Source organism: Camellia sinensis, chromosome 9 (assembly GCF_055761805.1).
Source record: "Camellia sinensis isolate YWXY chromosome 9, ASM5576180v1, whole genome shotgun sequence".
NCBI classification, from domain to species: domain Eukaryota; kingdom Viridiplantae; phylum Streptophyta; class Magnoliopsida; order Ericales; family Theaceae; genus Camellia; species Camellia sinensis.
In genome coordinates, this window is record NC_138969.1 from 145015688 (window position 1) to 145036713 (window position 21026).

The window sequence follows — 21026 nt, forward strand, 5'->3', positions numbered from 1 at the left end:
GACCAATGTGAGTTGTGGAAAACTTACAGAACTAGCACAGGAGTCCCGGTTTGAAAACTAAGTCCAAAATACCCTTTTTCACACTTACGCTTGAAAATAGGCCACCGGGGGCCAAAATCGTTAAACAGCCACGGGACGGCCCGGAGAACACCTCAAACACGTCGGGAGGGACCAATGTGAGTTGTGGAAACTTATGGAACTAGCACGGGACTCCCAGTTTGAAAACTAAGTCCAAAAATGCACTTTTTCACACTTAAGCTTGAAAATAGGTGTAGACGTCCCCGAACGCCCCGGGAGGGAATCCCTCCCCCCCCCCCCCCCGGTTCTGTTCGTTTTGGGTTAACTACAGTTCAGGACTCTCAAATTGTCACGGTTCTTAATCTGAACCAAAGAGTCCAACTCCGGCAAATCGTTTTGAGAAACAGATTTTTGAAAAGAAGTGCCAAACATGGACTACTTTGCCAGATACAGAGTCGCCACCTAAATAATTTATTTTGGGAAATTTAGGAAACCCTAACTCGGTGCCAAAGGCCACGTGTCCGTCATCACCAAAGTTGCTTTGGCTTGGGAGCTTGGGTACGATTGGGGAAGGTCAGCTATGAGCACCCCCTCTCGCCCGATCCGAAGATCGGCCTCTACTAACCATGATATCCGTTTTTGAAAACGTTATGTGTTCTTATTCTGGTTATTAGCCTAGAATTACTACGTTATGCGCTCAGCAAACAAGTATAGACCAAATCGCCTGAATTGAAACGAAGCATTGCATATTCGTTTGTTTGAAAAACAGTTTGAAATTTACTACTTGCAAGTAGGCTAAAGCACGGACTTCAACGAGTTGTTCCAACTCAAACAATCTAACCTTCACGCACAGGCATTCAAGCAGTTTATATCACATAAGCATCTAGCCTCATGATAATCATGCTATTATGGCAACACTCACACGCATGCGGTATGCTAAAGCATAAATGCTTACCTAGTACTCTGAGCCAAAACAAAAACATGTTAGCAATCAATGCATGATACAAGTCCATGTTAAGTGGCTAATGCAACGCATACAGAATGTCACTAGAGTAGGCTCGGCTAGTCTATAAATGATATGTGAAAATGCACAAGTAGCATGTATTCAAGTTAGATTTGAAATACTTATGCAGTTAGTATGATGTACCGAGCCTGGTGCATGCAAGACTAATGAATGATATATGCATGCTATCATACTGTATGCTAATTGAAACATGGCCTAGGCTAACCATCAAAAGCTAGTAAATAAAGGGAAGAAAGACGTGGGGTTGGGAGACATTCACACACTCACGCACACTTATTACACAATTGCCCTCGCTCGGAGGGTCTGAATAAATATTACAGTCCGAATAAATAATGCTAAATTAATTATTACAAAATTTCTAATTAATTAACAAATTAAAATGCAGAAAGAAGGTGGCCACAGCCCCACTTCGGGATGTGTGGATGATGCATGCTTGACTCGTCTCGCCCGGAAACTTGCTGCCATAGCACTGTTGCCTCCGTTTACACTGCCTCACCCCTCTGAAATTTATGAAAGTCTCCAGAACTGCTCTGAACTTCATTCTGAGTGCAGTGGAGTGCCACCGGCCAGATCAAAAGGCCACCGGCCATGGGAATGAGGTTATCAGCTAAATATTGTGCTCTCAGCCAAAATTATTTGCCGGTCGGCACTCAACACTACCGGCCAGCGAAATCTTCCTGCTGAAACCTGCAGTTGACAGCAGCAGAGGGCAAGTAGTGTATGGCATGGAATTCTCAAGCAAATGTGAGCATGGACACACTCCCTATCATGCAAGGGACTCAAGGGAGCATGACCCTCGACCCTCGGGCCATCAATTATGCATTTTGATGCATGATGGCCTAAGAGGCCAAGTTTGCAACTTTGATGTAAATGCATGCAACCGAAAGAGATGAATGCCAACACCCTATCATGTTGAGGTCAAGGGGATTGACGACCGAGGGTTGAGACGTGTTACATCACTTGGAATATGAACACTTCTCAATCCTCATACTTGGTTTGACACCCCAAACCAAGCAAAATGTAATGCATGGGTGCAATATACAATGCAAAGCGATGCAACTCATGCAAGGTAACATGAACATGCTAAGCTAATGCAACATGACATTATCTAATCCTGCAAGCTAGACTAATGCAATATGGACATATCAAGCATACAACAAGACTATGTAATGCCATTAACTAAACAACATGCAAACATGTGAAAATGATACAATTTAAGCATGCAACCAATGCAATGAAACATGCAAGCATGCAAAATATGCAAAGATGGACTTATACTGAAACGAGAGGACCTCAGCCTACCCCCAAAACAGTGGCCTAAGAGGATGCACAAGAGCACAAATGATGCATGCAAGCATGCACACATCAAGGTCCATCACCTAAGCATAAAAGGGGACAACTCTAAGCATACTTAAAGGCGATATACATGCGCATTAAACCAACATGCCAAGCTCTAAAAATGAATAGAGAATGATACCAAATCAAACAAAATGTGCAAGCAAGGCATGCAACAATGACCAACACTTGAAGCCAATAAAGGGGGTCAAACCAAAGCTATGTCAACCAAGCCTTAAAGGACCAAAATGACCTAAAACAGTCCCAAGGGACTCCAAAACAAGACTAAAGCATACATAGGTCATGGTCAAAACACGCCAAGGAATGAGTCCAAAACAAGGGCATTCAAGGCCACAAAAGGGAGCATTACTCAACACCTTCCCCAAGCAAACATGGCATGAATTTTTCAATACAAAACAGAGTTTTAGCATGCAAAAAGGGCCCTCAAAACCCACTGATATGGCAGCCTAATCTCTAAACACATAGGCATGCACAATGACCATTTCCAAGGCACAAAAGAACAACCCTTCAAAGCATGAAAGAGATGATGAATGCAAGCATACAAGCACGGATTAGGGACTGAAATGGGATGTGAAATGACTCCAAATCAACTGAAACAACCCAACTCAAGCATGCTCATGACTCACACACCCGATGCCAACATGCTAGAATGCAAAGGGGCTATACAAAACATATCAAATACGACCAAACCGGCACCCAACAGACCTCAATCATGACAAATCATGACCAAAAGCTTCACAAAGCTAGGCAAGAATACGCAAGCATGATGGTCTAATGGCTAGATGCATTTCTAGGCAAAATGGGGGAATACAAAGCAAGTGTATTAAGCATGAGAGGGGCCAACAAACCAACATGGGACAGAGGTAAAACATGCTAAATAAACACAAAATAACCTCTGAAATTAATCCAAACAAAGCTAGGCATACATGCTACCCTTATAAGCCAAAACATGAACAAAAAGAGAGACCAAGGGAGAGGGGTGTCCCTCCCCTATGCAAGACCTCAAACCCCCTTCTTCACCACTAAAAATCCACTAGATTTCAGTGGTGAGAAGGCTAATACACCAAAGAAATCAAAACTTAATAAAGGAAGCTCAAAAAGGGGCCAAACAAGGCCTAAGAGGGGGAGGTCGACCCCCAAGGCTAATACACAAAGTCTAAAACAATGAGCAAGATAGGCAAAAGTCTAGTGCAAGATTGGGGAATCTAAAGTAAAAGAGTTACCCTTGAAGAACCCTTGATGAACAGCAAGTACAGCCTGCTTCTTTTGATCAAAACCAGTCCAAAACCTCAAAAACAAACCCCCAAAGCCCCTCAAATTTGAAGTATGGTGTAGTAGTGTGTGTTTGTGTGCAAAACTAAGAACAAACACACACTTTAGGCCCTCAAACCACACAAAATGAAGAGAGAGAGGGAGATATAGAGAGAGAGGATGATATATATCAGATATACATGTGTATAGCTCTGGTTTTTTTGCTCAACCCTAACAAAGGAGGAGGAGAGGCTCTTATATAGACAAGGAAAGCTTCGAAGCTTCTCAAAGAAGCTAAACAAAAAAGAGTCAAAGGGGACAAAGGGGGCAAGGCTTCCTGAGGAAGCTAGGACAGCTGGCAAGCTTCTTGAGGAAGCTTTGCCAAAGGGTCAAGCTTCCTCGAGAAGCTTTGACCAAAAGGGGGCAAAAGGGGCAAAACAGCCACATGTATGCCTCGGGGTAGGTTTGGTGCATTCCAATGCCTAAAGAAGGTAAAAAGGCATTACCGGCCAGAAAATGAGGTTATCGGCCAAACAGATGGCTGGCCGGCCATACTGAATGCCGACCAGCCAATGGTATAATTCACCAATGGCCGGTAGCCTCAAAACATAGTCGGTGGCCTCAAACTAAGGCCGGCGGGTGTCATGGGTAGCTAACAAGCTACTTTCTACCCTCAGAAGCAAAAAAACACACAAGTGTTTGGTGCAAAACCAAACACAGAACAGTCGAGTTGAGAGATCCTGAGACAAGACGAGTAGCCGAGACCTCCAGGAACTCAAAACGAAACACAAACATGAGTAATCACCGAGTGTTCGAGCGGTGACGTCCAAGTCTTGAGGACGGTCAAAAATGGGGTGTCTACAATAGGCCACCAGGGGCCAAAATCGTGCAACAGCGACGGGACGGCCCAGGGACCACCTCAACCACGTCGGGAGGGACCAAAGTGAGTTTTGGAAACTTATGGAACTAGCACGGGACTCCCGGTTTGAAAACTAAGTCCAAAAATGCACTTTTCCACACTTAAGCATGAAAATAGGCCACCGGGGGTCCAAATTGTGCAACAGCCATGGGACGGCCCAAGGAACACCTCAAACACGTCGGGAGGGACCAATGTGAGTTGTGGAAAATTACAGAACTAGCAGGGACACCCGGTTTGAAAACTAAGTCCAAAAATGCAATTTTTCACACTTAAGCTTGAAAATAGACATTTGGGGGCCAAAATCGTGCAACAGCCATGGGACGGGCCAGGGAACACCTCAAACACCTCGGGAAGGACCAATGTAAGTTGTGGGAACTTACGGAACTAGCACGGGACTCCTGGTTTGAAAACTAAGTCCAAAAATGTAATTTTTCACACATAAGCTTGAAAATAGGCCTTCAGGGGCAAAAATCGTGCAACAGCAATGAGACGGTCCAGGGACCACCTCAAACACACCGGAAGGGACCAATGTGAGTTTTGGAAACTTACGGAACAAGCATGGGACTCCCTGTTTGAAAACTAAGTCCAAAAATGGACTTTCGCACACTTAAGCATGAAAATAGGCCACCGGGTATCAAAATCGTGCAACATCCACTGGACGGCCCAGGGAACACCTCAAACACGTCGGGAGGGACCAATGTGAGTTGTGGAAACTTACGGAACTAGCACAGGACTCTCGGTTTGAAAACTAAGTCCAAAAATGTACTTTTTCAAACTTTTGCTTCAAAATAGACCTTCGGGGGCCAAAATCGTGCAACAGCCATTAGACGGCCTAGGGAACACCTCAAACACCTTAGGAGGGACCAATGTGAGTTGTGAAAACTTACGAAACTAGCACGGGACTCCCGGTTTGAAAACTAAGTCCATAAAAGTATTTTTTTCACACTTAAGCTTGAAAATAGGCCTCCGAAGGCCAAAATCATGCAACAGCCACGAGACGGCCCATGGACCACCACAAACACGTCGGGAGGAACCAATGTGAGTTGTGGAAAGTTACAGAACTAGCACAGAACTCCCTGTTTGAAAACAAAGTCCAAAAATGCACTTTTCCACACTTAAGCATAAAAATAGGCCACCGGGGGTCAAAATCATGCAACAGCCACAGGACGGCCCGGGGAACACCTCAAACACATCGGGAGGGACCAGTGTGAGTTGTGGAAAATTACGGAACTAGCACGGGACTCCCGATTTGAAAAATAAGTCCAAAAATGCACTTTTTCACACTTACGCTTGAAAATAGACCTTTGGGGGCCAAAATCGTGCAACAGCCACGGGACAGCCAGAGGAACACCTTAAGCACCTCGGTAACGACCAATGTGAGTTGTGGGAACTTACGGAACTCTCGGTTTGAAAAATAAGTCCAAAAATATATTTTTTCACACATAAGCTTGAAAATAGGCCTTCGGGGGCCAAAATTGTGCAGCAGCCATGAGACGGCTCGGAGACCACCTCAAACACGTCGAGAGGCACCAATGTGAGTTGTGGAAAGTTACGGAACTAGCACGGAACTCCCTGTTTGAAAACTAAGTCCAAAAATACACTTTTCCACACTTAAGCATGAAAATAGGCCACCGGGGGTTAAAATCGTACAACAGCCATGGGACGGCCTGGGGAACACCTCAAACACGTCGGGAGGGACCAATATGAGTTGTGAAAACTTACGACACTAGCACGGTCCCGATTTGAAAACTAAGTCCAAAAATGCACTTTTTCACACTTAAGCTTGAAAATCGACCTTCGGGGGCCAAAATCGTGCAACAGCCATGGGACGGTCCAGGGAACACCTCAAACACCTCGGGAGGGACCAATGCGAGTTATGGAAACTTACAGAACTAGCACGGGACTCCCAGTTTGAAAACTAAGTCCAAAAATGTATTTTTTTCACACTTAAGCTTGGAAATATGCCTTCGGGGGTGATTTGAAAACTAAGTCCAAAAATGCACGTTTTCACACTTAAGCTTGAAAATTGACCTTCGGGGGCCAAAATCGTGCAACAGCCATGGGACGGTCCAGGGAACACCTCAAACACCTCGGGAGGGACCAATGCGATTTATAGAAACTTACAGAACTAGCACGGGACTCCCAGTTTGAAAACTAAGTCCAAAAATGTATTTTTTTCACACTTAAGCTTGAAAATATGCCTTCGGGGGTCAAAATCGTGCAACAGCCATGAGTTGGCTCGAGGACCACCTCAAACACGTCGGGAGGGACTAATGTTAGTTGTGGAAACTTACGGAACTAGCACGGGACTCCCTATTTGAAAACTAAGTCCAAAAATGCACTTTTCCACACTTAAGCATGAAAATAGGCCACCGGGGGTCAAAATCGCACAGCAGCCATGGGACGGCCCGAGGAAGACCTCAAACACGTCGGGAGGGACCAATGTGAGTTGTGGAAACTTATGGAACTAGCACGGGACTCCCGGTTTCAAAACTAAGTCCAAAAATGGACTTTTTCACATTTAAGCTTGAAAATCGACCTTTGGGGGCCAAAATCGTGCAACAGCCATGGGACGGCCCAGGGAACACCTCAAACACCTCAGGAGGGACCAATGTGAGTTGTGGGAACTTACGGAACTAGCACGGAACTCCCGGTTGAAAAACTAAGTCCAAAAATATATTTTTTCACACTTAAGCTTGAAAATAGGCCTTCGGGGGCCAAAATCGTGCAACAGCCATAAGTCGGCTTGGGGACCACCTCAAACACATCGGGAGAGACCAATATGAGTTGTGAAAACTTACGGAACTAGCACGAGACTCCCTATTCGAAAAGTAAGTCCAAAAATACACTTTCGCACACTTAAGCATGAAAATAGGCCACCGGGGGCCAAAATCGTGCAACAGCCACGGGACGGCCTGGGGAACACCTCAAACATGTCGAAAGGGACCAATGTAAGTTATGAAAACTTACGAAACAGGCACGGGACTCTCGGTATGAAAACTAAGTCCAAAAATGTACTTTTTTCACACTTAAGCTTGAAAATAGACCTTCGGGGGCCAAAATTGTGCAACAGCCATGGAACGGCTAGGGGAACACCTCGAACACCTCGGGAGGGACCAATGTGAGTTGTGGGGACTTACGGAACTAGCACGATACTCCCGGTTTGAAAACCAAGTCCAAAACTGTATTTTTTCACACTTTAGCTTGGAAATTGGCCTTCGGCGGCCAAAATCGTGCAACAGCCACGAGACGGCCCGGGAACCACCTCAAACACGTCGGGAGGGACCAATGTGAGTTGTGGAAACTTACGGAACTGGCACGGGACTCCCAGTTTGAAAACTAAGTCCAAAAATGTACTTTTTCACACTTAAGCTTGATAATAGGCCACCGGTGTCCAAAATCGTGCAACAGCCACGGGACGGCCTGGGGAACACCTCAAAGACATCGGGAGGGACCAATATGAGTTATGGAAACTTACGGAACTAGCACGGGACTCCCAGTTTCAAACTAAGTCCAAAAAGGCACTTTTTCACACTTAAGCTTGAAAATAGACCTTCGGGGGCCAAAATCGTGCAACGGCCACGAGACAGCCCGAGGAGCACCTCAAACATGTCAGGAGGGACCAATGTGAGTATTGGAAACTTACGGAACTGGCACGGGGCTCCCGATTTGAAAACTAAGTCCAAAAATGCACTTTTCACACTTAAGCTTGAAAATAGGCCACCGGGGGCTAAAATCGTGCAACAGCCACGGGACGGCCCAGGGAACACCTCAAACACATCGGGAGGGATCACTATGAGTAGTGGAAACTTACAGAACTAGCACGGGACTCCCGGTTTGAAAACTAAGTCCCAAAAGGCACTTTTTCACACTTAAGCTTGAAAATAGACCTTCGGGGGCCAAAATCGTGCAACAGCCACGAGATGGCCCGGGGAACACCTCAAACACCTTAGAAGGGACCAATGTGAGTTGTGGAAACTTACTGAACTAGCACGGGACTCCCGATTTGAAAACTAATTCGAAAAAAGCATGTTAAATTGTATATTTTATGGATAAGATAATAATTGTCTAACTTGCATTTTTTTTTTCTTTTTTTTGCAGATTCGAGATTTGATATGAACATGTTTGGTAATTTGGAGGGCAGATGGTAGCTCATTTTGTGTTTTTGCTCATATTACCTTTCATGTATTTTGGTTGCGTTGTAAATTTTCTATTTTTGTTGGTATTACAGGGCATGTTGTGTAATCTGCCCTTGATATTTTATTTTTGTTGATATTAGTAAACATGTTTTTTGTTGGATATTAGGAGATGTGTTTAGTAATCCGCATACGGTTGATATTATATTTTTGCGGATATTAGTAGACTTTTTTGTGAATATTAGGAGACATGTTTATAATCCACATGCAGTTCATATTGTATTTTTGTGGATAGTGCTGAATTCGATTGTGATGTTTATGAAAATGAACAGATTTCTGTATTGATTTGTAATAGATATTTTATTGAACAGGTTATTGAAATGCGCAGGAAATTGTTACTGAAAACAAAAAGTTTCGGAAGAAATTAGTACCCCCATTTTCAAAAATTTTAATTTTTATTAGTGATGAAATAAAAAATGTCGCTATTAGTTTGCAAAAAACATGACGAATAATTTTGTCACTAATGATACAATACCAAAAAAATAATTTCATCACATTTGCTGAATATTTTGTCACTAAATTGAAATATTTGGTGACAAAATGTTTTTTGTCATTGAAGAATTTTCTTTTCTACTCATTTGAGGAATTTTTTTGTCACCTTAATCTATATCGTTGGTGAGGAAAACTTTCGTCACTAAAATCTATTTGGTGACGAAATATTTCATCGCGAAAAGCAATTAAAATAAAATATTATTTAGTTTTGGTGACGAAATTGATGTTATAGAGGACGAAAAATTCAACATTCGGAGACGAAACATTTCGTCGACAAAAATCAAAAATAGGCGATGAAACTGTTTTTCGTCACTAGATACTTTCAGCGACGATGTATAGGCCACGAATGTGGTGACAAATTTTTTTCGTCGCAGATCACTTTAGTGACGAAAATTTGATGTTTGGAGACAAAATCAGTCTGTCACCAAAGGCCTTTTTTGTTGTAGTGAAAGTGACTAAGCGCTCGCGTTCCTTCGAAGACAACGTGGACCCGATCTGGACCAGCCGCGGGTCCTTCTCAGTACCAACATTAATTGAGGTGATTTCATTAACCAAAGGTTTTACAAACCTCTCCTACTCTTGATCAATCAAATGTTTCAAAACCGGAGGAATTTCTTCCTCGTCATTTTCATCAAAGTTTTGAAAGTCCTAATTAATGCAATAAAATAAAGGCATAGAAAAGTACTTAGAAGCCACAGCTGTACCATTCTCATTAATCACTTCCAGTTCGTCTGATTCTTCGGTTACAACCGACTCAAATGAAAATGAAAAAGACGACCGGGACAGGACAGTGGCATCCGAGTTATCAACCCCAGGAATACCTGACTCTGACGCAGAAGAACTAGAATCTGATTCCGACTCCATAAACTCTGTGGAATCAGATTCTGGTTCACTACCTGACCCAGAACTACTAGATAAAAAGCCTTCATTGTACTTCCAAATGAGGGAAGGTGCGATGGACGCATCCAAAATGCCAGAAGAAGGGCCCGCAATCGTTTGATCCCCAATCATGGAAATAGAGAAATCATCCCCCAAGCACTCTGGCGCGATCTAAGGATCTGAGAGGAGACAAGCCAGCGCTGCTCCTATCTCAAGTTCTGTGCTCTCGGACTCATCTTCTTTTCATTGCTCAGTCTCAACTGGTGGGTCAGTCTCCTCTTCTGTAACTTCATCCCCTAACAACTGAAGATCAAAAAAGATCTCGAAGCCAGGCAAACGCCGCTTCTCTGAATTCAATCATGGCTCTGGAAAGCCGCAAAATGGGAAATCTTCCCCCTCTCAGACAAAGCATCCATTCAGGGTTCCTTGGATAGATCCGTGCACCAACTCGTAGTGTTTCCCGGCTTGCTTAGCCTTAGCTCTTCCGGTCATTTCTCTTCCCTTCCTTGCCCAATCCTCGTTGGTAGGCAAGTAACCTAAACCAAAGGTATAAGGGTTGTATGGCACTTTGGCCAATGCAGCGATGCCTTTCTTGCCACTCCATTCCAATCCCATTCTGGGCATGTGTTTAAGCTTGTTCATGAGGTAAACAAATTACGCACTGACATATAGTCCCTCATCAACAGCCAGCAAGTCATGTACTACCCGAGCCTCAGCCAAGGTGAATCGTGACAGAAAGACATCCTCCATGCCATGTTCAATTTCCAAAACTGATGTAGAGACCTCTGGCGGTGGATGTATTGAAGAGTTCCCAAAAACTATTGCTAACCCCCTCCTGTAGGGGTACTTCAGCATCTGGTGTAAAGTGGACGAGACAACCCTCACCTGGTGCAGCCACGGCCGTCCAAGGAGTAGATTGAAGGTGGCTGGAACATCTAAGACATGAAACTCAATGTCCTGCTGCCCCGGGCCAACCTGAGTCTTGATCCGTACCGTCCCCATCACCTCCTGACTGGTGTTGTCATAGGCTCGAATTACCTGGGTTGTTGGTGCAAAATCTGCAGGCTTCAACCCGATAGCATACGCCATTTGCGACGGACATACATTAATTGCAGATCCTGTATCAACCAGGACAACATGTATCTATTTTTCCTTACACTCCACAGAGATGTACAACGGCTTGTTATGTTTAGCACCCTCAGGCGGTAGTTCTTTGTCTGTGAATGTCAAGGTTGGTGAAGCGCCACCTGGGAACACCAGTCCCACCAACAGCTCGGGCGTTGTATCAATCGAAAGCTTAGCCTTGTCCATGGCTGAAAGGACGGCGTGTCTATGCACCCTCGAGGCCATAAACAGTCCCCAGATAGAGATGTTTGCTTGAATTTTCTTTAGCTATTTCAGTACAGCTTCCTCCTTTAGCAGTTTATCTTTCTACTTTTCTGCTTCCTTGTCTTTCCCGGACGCCTCTGGCTGGTCCAAATGTGGGGGCTTGAAGTACCGCCCACTTCGGGCCATACGGTTGATCTCCTCGGTGTACCAAGTATCGTCTGGTTGATTCTGACCCCAGTCCTTATCAATATGGGCAAGACGAAAGTCGTCGTCTTCCCACCACATCCCCTCAGCAACCGATAGACAACTGTCCGGCTCCGCTGTAGTTGTTCATGTGTTCTCAACACATTCTGCCCCCTTAGGTGCCTTGGCTTTTATAGCCCTGTCATCATTCTCAATCCTCTCTTGTTCAAACCGCTTCAGCGCAGCTTCCTGCTCCGTGTCGGCTATACACAAACTGCCTAAGTCCCGAGCAAAATTCTCCACACCGGTGCTCTCCGACGACTCTTCCTGATTGTCGGCCGTTCCGACCACCACAGATGATCCTGTTTCTGACAGTTCCTGCCTTAGTGGAGATCCTTCATCAATATTTGGCTCGTCACTAAGCCACTCTATAGTATCTATTGCTCTATTCGCATCAAACCACCCAAACCGCACATCTCCCAAGTCATGTTCATCAAAGAATTGCAGGTTACTGATATTCTCTTCAAGGTTAACTAGATCATCGAGCCCTGACTCATCCCGTCCTCCCGAACAACATGTACCTCTGCCCCAGTCGGCAACTGTACCCTCGACTTAGCTTGATCTATTGGCACAATATAACCGCACGGGTTGTATGCTTCCTCCGTTATGCTCTCAGCGCCCTTAGGTTTTGAACCAATGTTCCCATACTCATCCAAGGTCATCCACTTTTGTCTTCGACAGTCACCGCCACTAGCTTGGGTTGGGTTAGGGAGGTGCTCATCATGCACAAGTCCGTGCTATCTGGGATGAACACCTCAGGCTTAGGCAGGTGGAAGGGGGTGATGTATATGCTAGGGTCGTACGGAACGGCCATGATTTGGATCAGGTTTATCTGCCTGGGTGGAGGAGGCGGTTTGTTGTGTGGTGGAAGAGGGTTAGTGGTGACATTTGGCTTCTCAAGAGGTGCAATCACCTTGTTGTCAATGAGATCCTAGATCTCATGATGCAGTTTGAATCAGAGGTCGGTGTCGTGACCGTGCTGCTGGTGAAAAGCACAATATTTAGTCGGGTTATGTGTTAGAGGGAGGTTATTTGGTAGTGGGCGTGGTTCCAGGGGCTTCAGATGCCCCTTTCTGATCAAGACCTTCAAGGCCACTGATAAAGACATATAGAGCGAGGAGAAAGTCCTCTAACCCCGAGGTGGATTTGTTGCTCGTCGCAAGCTGGTTCCAGATGCACCGGTGAAAGGTGTAAATGTTTTTGGCGTGGTGGTGACCATGCCGTCGTCAAAAGTTCTTACGGCTGCCCTACTACTTGTAGTTGCATTCGAACCGTGTGTAAACGCCCTCTTGGGCTGCTCTCTTTCCTGGTCTATCAGACCTTGCTTCATAGCATCTTCAATCTGTACCCCTATCTCATGCAAATCAGTAAAGGTGGGGAGGGGTAAGACGATCATTTTCTGCATCAGCTTGGGTTACAGGTTGCGCACAACCATCCTTATCTGATCCTTTTTGGGTGGCCGAGTTGTCATCATGGAGGCATTGGCCCTCCATCGAGTAACAAAGTTAGAAAAGCCCTCTTTTGGCTCTTGCCTAGTTGCCTCGAGATCACGAGTCGTGACCTCAATTTGGGTGTTGTAAGCATATTTGGCAATGAAGGCCTCGGCCATCTCTTCCCAACTTCTTTTCACTGAATCCTCCAGATTGGCATACCAGATGGCCGCAATACCCAACAGGGTTCGACCGCAGAGCGATAGTTTCTGGAGTCTAGTCAAGCCCATCGGGCGTAGAATATCGGAGAATAGCCTCAAGTGAACCATAGGATTCGCCCGAACTGTCGAAACGGTCTATGTGAGACATCTTCAACCTATCCGGCAATGTCACTGCCGAATCAGTGTAACCATCCTCTATGTCCGAGATCAAGTTAACTCCCTAAGCTCGTTTAAATAGCTTTTTAAGCTTGCTTACTTTCAAAACAGTAGGATCAAACTCAAATTTGAACGGCGAGTCTGCTAGGTTAGCCGGTGCTTTTGAAGTCTGTAGTAGAATTGGTGGTGGGACTAGCCCTGTTGGAACGTTCATATTCTCCTAAACATTTGTTGTATCCTCGGGTGTCGGAACCTTAGGTGGTGGGGGGGTGGATGCGAAGCAGAAGCTTCGGCTTGATGTGGTTGTTGCTGTTGTTGAAGTCTAGCAATTAGTTCTGCCTGCAGGGCCACAACCTCTATCTAACGAGTGGTAATCTCTGCTTGGCAAGCAGCATCATGCTGCATGGCCTCCACGGTCTGTTGGAGTTAACGCATCATGTCCTCCATACTGACTGTAAAATGCTGATCTGTCTGAACAGGTGTGTATTCTCTCTCTGAGGTAGAAACAGAAATCTCAGCCCAACTGCGCATAGGTGGGGTAAACAATGACCGTTGAACTAGCGACTGGTGTACTGATACTCTATGCCCGACTGCCCTCTGTCTTGTAACTGGGGGTAATGAAGCAAACACTAGTTGTCTGTCAATAAGATCTTTAGATATGGAAAGCATTCTACCTTTGGTCCAAAGTGTTCGGGGGGTATCTGCCTCGTCATAAGCAATGATGAAACACTACCTTGCAGAAAGATAAATAAAGCAAAAAGGAAACAACAATCCAAAAACAGACAGCATTTCGGCTTAGATAAAGACAACACACAGTTGATAATCATAAGCTGAACGATCTGTTCTCAAACACTGATTTCTGTCCCCAAATATTCTGCCTCAAAACTGATACCCTCAAACACTGATGTCCTCAGACTGATATCCAGACTTGCAATTGATACATACAATCCTGTAGAGACACACCCCTAGCAGCACATATCAAGCAAGTGAGAGCCAAAGCACCCCTATAGTGGAGTAGGGTTTCCCTGTCCTATTTTTTCAGGAGCTAGGGGTTTGCTACGCAAGCATGCGGTTTCAAACAATCCTGTATTCGGGTGAGCAACCTGTCCTAGTTTGGAACGGTCTATATGGCGTCCGATATGCAACTAGGTTGAATGGTCAAAAAGGGTGCCTCAGCAAGACCACCTAATATACCTCTCACACCTAACACCGAGAAGTGAAAGGTGGATCAAACGATACGGTGGTGATCCAGATCCAAGGTTTGTGTTCCCATCGTAACAGAGCCAGCATCCGGTCAGCCTTATGACAAGCTTTTCTAACGGCAAACCGTTCAGGAATAGCAGATGGCAAACATTGTGACTTAGGCAAACCGATGCAAATGAAATGCAAAGAAACACATAAATGTAGATAAAACAACATATCATGAGTTCGAGTCAAGTTCTCTAAATCCCTAGTGGAGTTACCAGAAACTGTAGACCCGACTTTTTTCGCGCCCCCTCTTTCGGAGAGGGCGCGAATTGGTCGTCCTACAGTTCGGACTCCTGTCACGGTTCTGAATCTAATCTCACAAAGTGCAATGTGAGATTGATAAACACCAAAGAGTCCAAATCTAGCAATTGGTTTTGGAAAATCAATTTTTGAATCAAAAGCGCCAAACATGGACTGCTTTGCTAGATTATAGAGTCGCCACCTAAATATTTTGTTTTTGGGAAATTTACGAAACCCTAAATCATTCCAAAGGCCATGTGTCTATCATCACCAAAGTTGCCCCGGCTCGGGAACTTGGGTACAAGAGGGAAAGGTCCTGAAATAAGCACCCCCGCTCGCCCGATCAAAGGATCGGCCTCTATTAAACATGATATGTTGTTTGATAAACACATGTGTTCTTATCCAGCTATTAGCTATCTTACTATGTGATACGCACAACATACAAGTATAGACAAAATCGCAAGAATTGGAACAAAACAACTCATGTTTGTTTTCGAAAATGGTTTGAAAGTGCCACCCTCAAGTGGGCCTAAAACATGATGATTTGCCACTTATTCGATGAATTGTCCCAATTCAAGCAATCATGCTTTCATCCACAGGCACTCATGCAGTTAAATCACTTAAGCAAATAGCCTCATGGAAAGCATGCGATCATGGCAACACCCACACTCATGCAATATGCTAAAGCGTAAAACTTACAGTGTACTCCAAGCCAAAACAAAAGCTAGTTAGAAATCATGCATGATCCTAGCTATACAAGATGCCTAATGCAACACATGCAATAATGCAACTAAATAGGCTCAGCTATCTAAGATGGCATATGAATGCAACAATTTGATACACGTATTCACATAAGTGTATTCAAATACGATACAGTTTGAATGATGCGCCGAGCCCGGTGCATGCAAGACAAATGAATGGATGAAACATGCAAGCATAAGGTATGCTGATCAAAATACGTCCTAAAACTAACCATCGAAAGCGGTTAAATAAAAGGGAGAAAGAAGTGGAGTTGGAAGGCATGCACACACACACGCACCCTTATTACAACATTGTGCCCTCTCGACGGAGGGTCCGAATGTGTAAGCTAAACTAATCTAAGCTAAGCAAACTAATCTAATTAAAATAATTAGACTAATTATTACACAACAAATCGAACAAAGAAATAGCTAACCTAAGCTACTTAATTATTACAACACTTAATTTAATTAACAAACTTATTAATTAAACTGCAAAACCAACTAAACATGCATGATATTTAAACTAGGCAGCCTCAGCTCTGCCTTGGGAATGAGAAGATGCATGCGCTCGGTTGCCGCCTTGAAACACCTTCCAGTTTGCTCTTGAGAGGCTCTGTATGCAGGGTGTCTCTAAAAACTTTCTACTGAACCTTACCAAAACAATGTTAGGGAGTGCACCAGTGGCTTGCCAGCCAGGAATAGTGGCTGCCGGCCACCTGCCGACCAACAATGAAGAAGTGCCGGCCACTGGTGTGCTGTGACACCAAACTGCAACAGAGCACAAAATAGAGGAAAATAGAGGGTCTCCCAAGGGTATGTGTGTACTGTTCCCTTCCTTATCATCTCAAAACATCAAAGTAGTTGCACCATTGGATCCAAAACCACCAATCAAGCATGTTCAATGCATGATGGCCAAAGATCCAACTTGTCCTCATTTAATAAATGCAAGACAAACAAGACTCAAATCCATTACCTCATCATGAGAGATCAAAGGCATTGGAGGCAAAGGAGATTGGCTCATTTTCATCACTTCAAGTATGAAATGAACCAATCTTCCTTGTGTTCAATATAACGTCCGATTAAACACAATGCAATGCACATATAACATGCTTATCTTGGCATGTTTTACTTGATTCAATTCTTGTTTACACATTTTAAGTTACCAAACCATTCTTTAATTGATTTTTCCAAATGTGAAAGTCCTCTAATGAGAGGAAGGTTAATCAAAAGATGACTTAAGACATGAGAGAAGCCATGCCTTTGACTAGTAGAAACCCCCAAGAGAGGGTTAAAGCCATTTAAGCATAAGCCTTAATCCCTAGCTTAAACACAACTTTGAGACTAACCATCCCTCAAAACAAATAGAAAAATGAAGAAATGTGGGAGGTGGCAGAATTTCAGTGCTGAAATGGCATGAAACACAAGACTTTAACATGTAAACAACTCATGTACAACATGTTAGAAGACTTAAGCATTAAAACTAGTGAAGAGCTTTACACTAGAACCATGCAATATTAAACTCAAATGACCAAACCAACTATGGATAGACCTCAAAAATGCCAAAACAGAGGCTAAAATGAGCTAAGATGGTAGCTTGAAAAGCAAGAAGAACATGCTCATGTATTGGCTCATAAACAAGGCACAAAGTATACCTCTCCAAAGTGATAAAAGAGTGGAATATGTGAGAGTATGACTAAGCCACAAGCACTGCAATCATGTGTGAAATGATGCCAAAACAAGCAAACAACTCAAGCATAACTTGTTAAAGACCTTGAAACTCAAAGCTAGTCAAGTCCATTTACACTATAGCTATACAAAGCAAGCCTCATATGATCAAGACCACTCAAAACAGAGTTAAAGCATGCTAAATTAGAGTCAAAAACATGCTAGAGTTGAGCTAACACAACATAGAATGATCGGCTAAATCATCAAGTGCACTAGACTAGTACGCAAGATTACACTACAAGTGTAAGAAGCAAACAAGAGGTGCTCCAACCAGCCACAAACAGAGTTAAAACATGTTAAAATAAGGCCAAAAACATGCTGAGATCAATCCATGAGATGGTAGAAAAACATGCTCAACTATTAAGCCATCAACACATGCAACCAAGATATAAGGAGGGGAGACCACCCCCTCCTATTTTGGTCCTCAAAACCAACTTTTTACCACTGAAAAACCTCTGAGTTTTAGTGGTAGAAAGGCCAAACAAAGGGGCTTTCAAAAGCTTAGGAAGTTGGCTCAAAAGGCTTTACAAGCCAAAGAGCCAAATGGGGAAACCACCCCCTAACCACACAAGGCTCAAACCAACATTTTAAGACCAAAAAAAATAGAACCTTTTAGAGGTTAAAACCAGCTTCAAAGTAGCATACAAAGGTGGCCAAGAAATTAAGTAAAACAAAGCTTAAAAGAGGGAAATTCTTACCCTTGAAGCACAACACTAAAACAACAAGAAAACAGCCAAAATTCTGAGCCAAAAACACTCCAAGGAGCTCAAACAAGGCCTCCAAGAACTTCAACTCTAAGGTGGAGGTGTTTGGCTAAGGGTGCTAGTGCAAATATGTTGAGAAAGCTCACTTTTAAGCACAAAATATAGAGAGAGAGAATTCTACACAGAGAGAGAGAGAGAGAGAGAGAGAGAATTCTAGCTCAGCTAAAAAATTTGTAATCCTTTGCATGCATACAGATGAGCTCTATATATAGAAGATACAAAAGTCCCTTGAAGAGATCCAGCCATCCACGTGCATGTAGATGGGCTCATCTGTGCAAACAGTTGTCAAAATATCAGTAAAAATATCTACTGAAACATTGGTTGCCGGCCGGCCATCAATGTTGGCCGACAGTGGCCTCATTGTTGGCCGGCAGGGCCTATTGATGGCCGGCAGCCCTCAATGATGGCCGGCAGGCCATCAAGGAAATCACCAAGCAAGGACCAACACATGGTCCAAATATGAGACAGAATGGAAATAAGGTCTGGAAATATCAAACCTGGAGCATTCTGCCGCAAAAGTTGAGTACTCGACGAGCAATCAAGCTTGTTGCTGGATGTACCTACAAGAACATCCAATTCTTGAGGACGATCAAAAATGGGGTGTCTACAGGATCCGGAGTTCACTTCGAGGTTCTAGCAAAGTTTGTAAAAGGCGTTGGGGACAGAACTGTGATTGAGCAGTGCATATCAACCACAGATAGATGGCCAATTAGAAAGGACAATACAAACTCTGGAGGATATGTTGCATGCGTGTGTATTAGACTTTCAAGGAAATTAGGAAACCCATTTGTCTCTAGTCGAATTTACTTGCAACAAAAGTTTCCATTGGCATGGCACCTTTCAAGGCTTTATATGGCAGAAAATGTCGGTCACCGATTTGTCAAGCTGAAGTTGGAGACAGACCTTTACTTGGACCCGAGATTGTGCAAGAACAACTGAAAAAGTGAAGTTAACTCAGCAATGATTGAAAATAGCACAAAGCCGACAGAAAAGTTATGCAGATGTTCAAAGACGAGGATAGAGAATATGAAATGGACGACCATGTTTTTATTAAAGTAACACCGATGAATAGGAAAACACGTTTTGGAACCAAGGGCAAGCTAACACCTCGGTACATTAGACCGTATGAGATCATTGAGAAAATTAATCTAATTGCGTATCGGGTAGCTCTTCCTCCTGATATGGAGCAGATACACAATGTATTTCATATTTCAATGTTACGGGAATACCTTCGGGATCCTCTCCATGTCATTGAGCCTACTTACGGGCTTTTGAGTGATGATTATGCATATGAAGAATGACCTATTCAAATTGTAATTGCCGGATCAAAAAGTTAAGAAATAAAGACATTCCGTTAGTGAAAGTGGACTGGGAAAATCACAATGGGATTTATGTGATTTGGGAAAGAGAAGATGATACAAAGAGGAGATATCTTGATCTCTTTCCACTAGACCCTATACTCTTCCCGGATGAAGGTAATTAAGTTTAGAGGACCAAGCATTCTAAGGGGGAGAGAATGTAACAAGCACTTCCCTAATTAACTATTAATTCTATGGGTTTCCTTGATTATATGTTGCTTATGTGTTTCTATGTATTCTTGTGTACCATGTGTGAATTGACAAATGCTATTGTGAACAGATATGGTTAGGACATGAACTGGACTTGTCCAAATCATTAAACCATGAGGTTAAAATTAAATGTTTTGATAGGTAATTAGAGCCTAACTCATATTAGTATAATTAAGCTTCGTCTAGCTTAGACTAAATTGGATTAGGACTAAGTGAATTTAACATAGCCTAATTTAAGCTTATAATTGATTAGGGAAATTAGAGATAAATTTTTATTTTTGGAACCTACTCAACAAATAAGTAGGAGAAGAGCTACTGGGTTTGGTAGAGAGAGAGAGAGAGAGAGAGAGAGAGTTCTAGAGAACTCAAAAAGGGAAAGAGGAAGACCTAGAGGAAACACATCAAAATCTCTCCAATTCAACCAACTAAGGTAAGAATTCCTCTCTAATTTCTTGAATTTGAAATGTTATGCTCATAAATCTATGGAATCTAAGGTTAACTAAGAGGAAATCAAGCTGAATTAGGAGTTTTATGACTTAGCTTAGATGAATGAACAAGATAGAGAAGAAATTGTGAGAATTAGCTCAAGAATATGGCTTACATGGCATACTTTCATGAGATTCATGTTTTCTTGCATGATTTTTGAGAATTGAGGAGAAAACCCCATGGATTTTAAGTTAGAACTCAAGATATGCATGGATTTTGACTTTACACTGTAAATTCAAGGATTTGATCTTGTAAATGGAAATTTGAGTTTTGTTTTGAAGTGATGATTTGAGTTTGAAGTTAGGAATGTTTAATTCAACATGTTTTTGAAGAGTTTTGGGCCTTGATTTGCATAAAAATGAGGTTTGAGGTTGTAAAACTCAGCTTCAAAAATGAAGCAAAATTTCAGACTGAAACTCAACCCAGACCGCACGTGCGGTGGAAGGGACCGCACGTGTGGTGGAAGGTCCCACACGTGCAGACAAACCTCCCCTGTTCCAGGTTGTCTACTGCTTTAATTGCACGTGCGGGGGCACGTGCGGTGGAGGTTCCGCACGTGTAGTTTTAAGAACAATTTTTCGATTTTGTTTTTTTTTTTTTGTTTATCTACCTTCTGAGCCTTCATTTGCATGGTTTTCACGTGCATTTCACATTCATATGCATTTCATGAGTACGAAGGGAATTAGAGAACGAATTGAAGTAACCGAATGAACAAGTAGTGAATGAATTGAATAGGGTTCA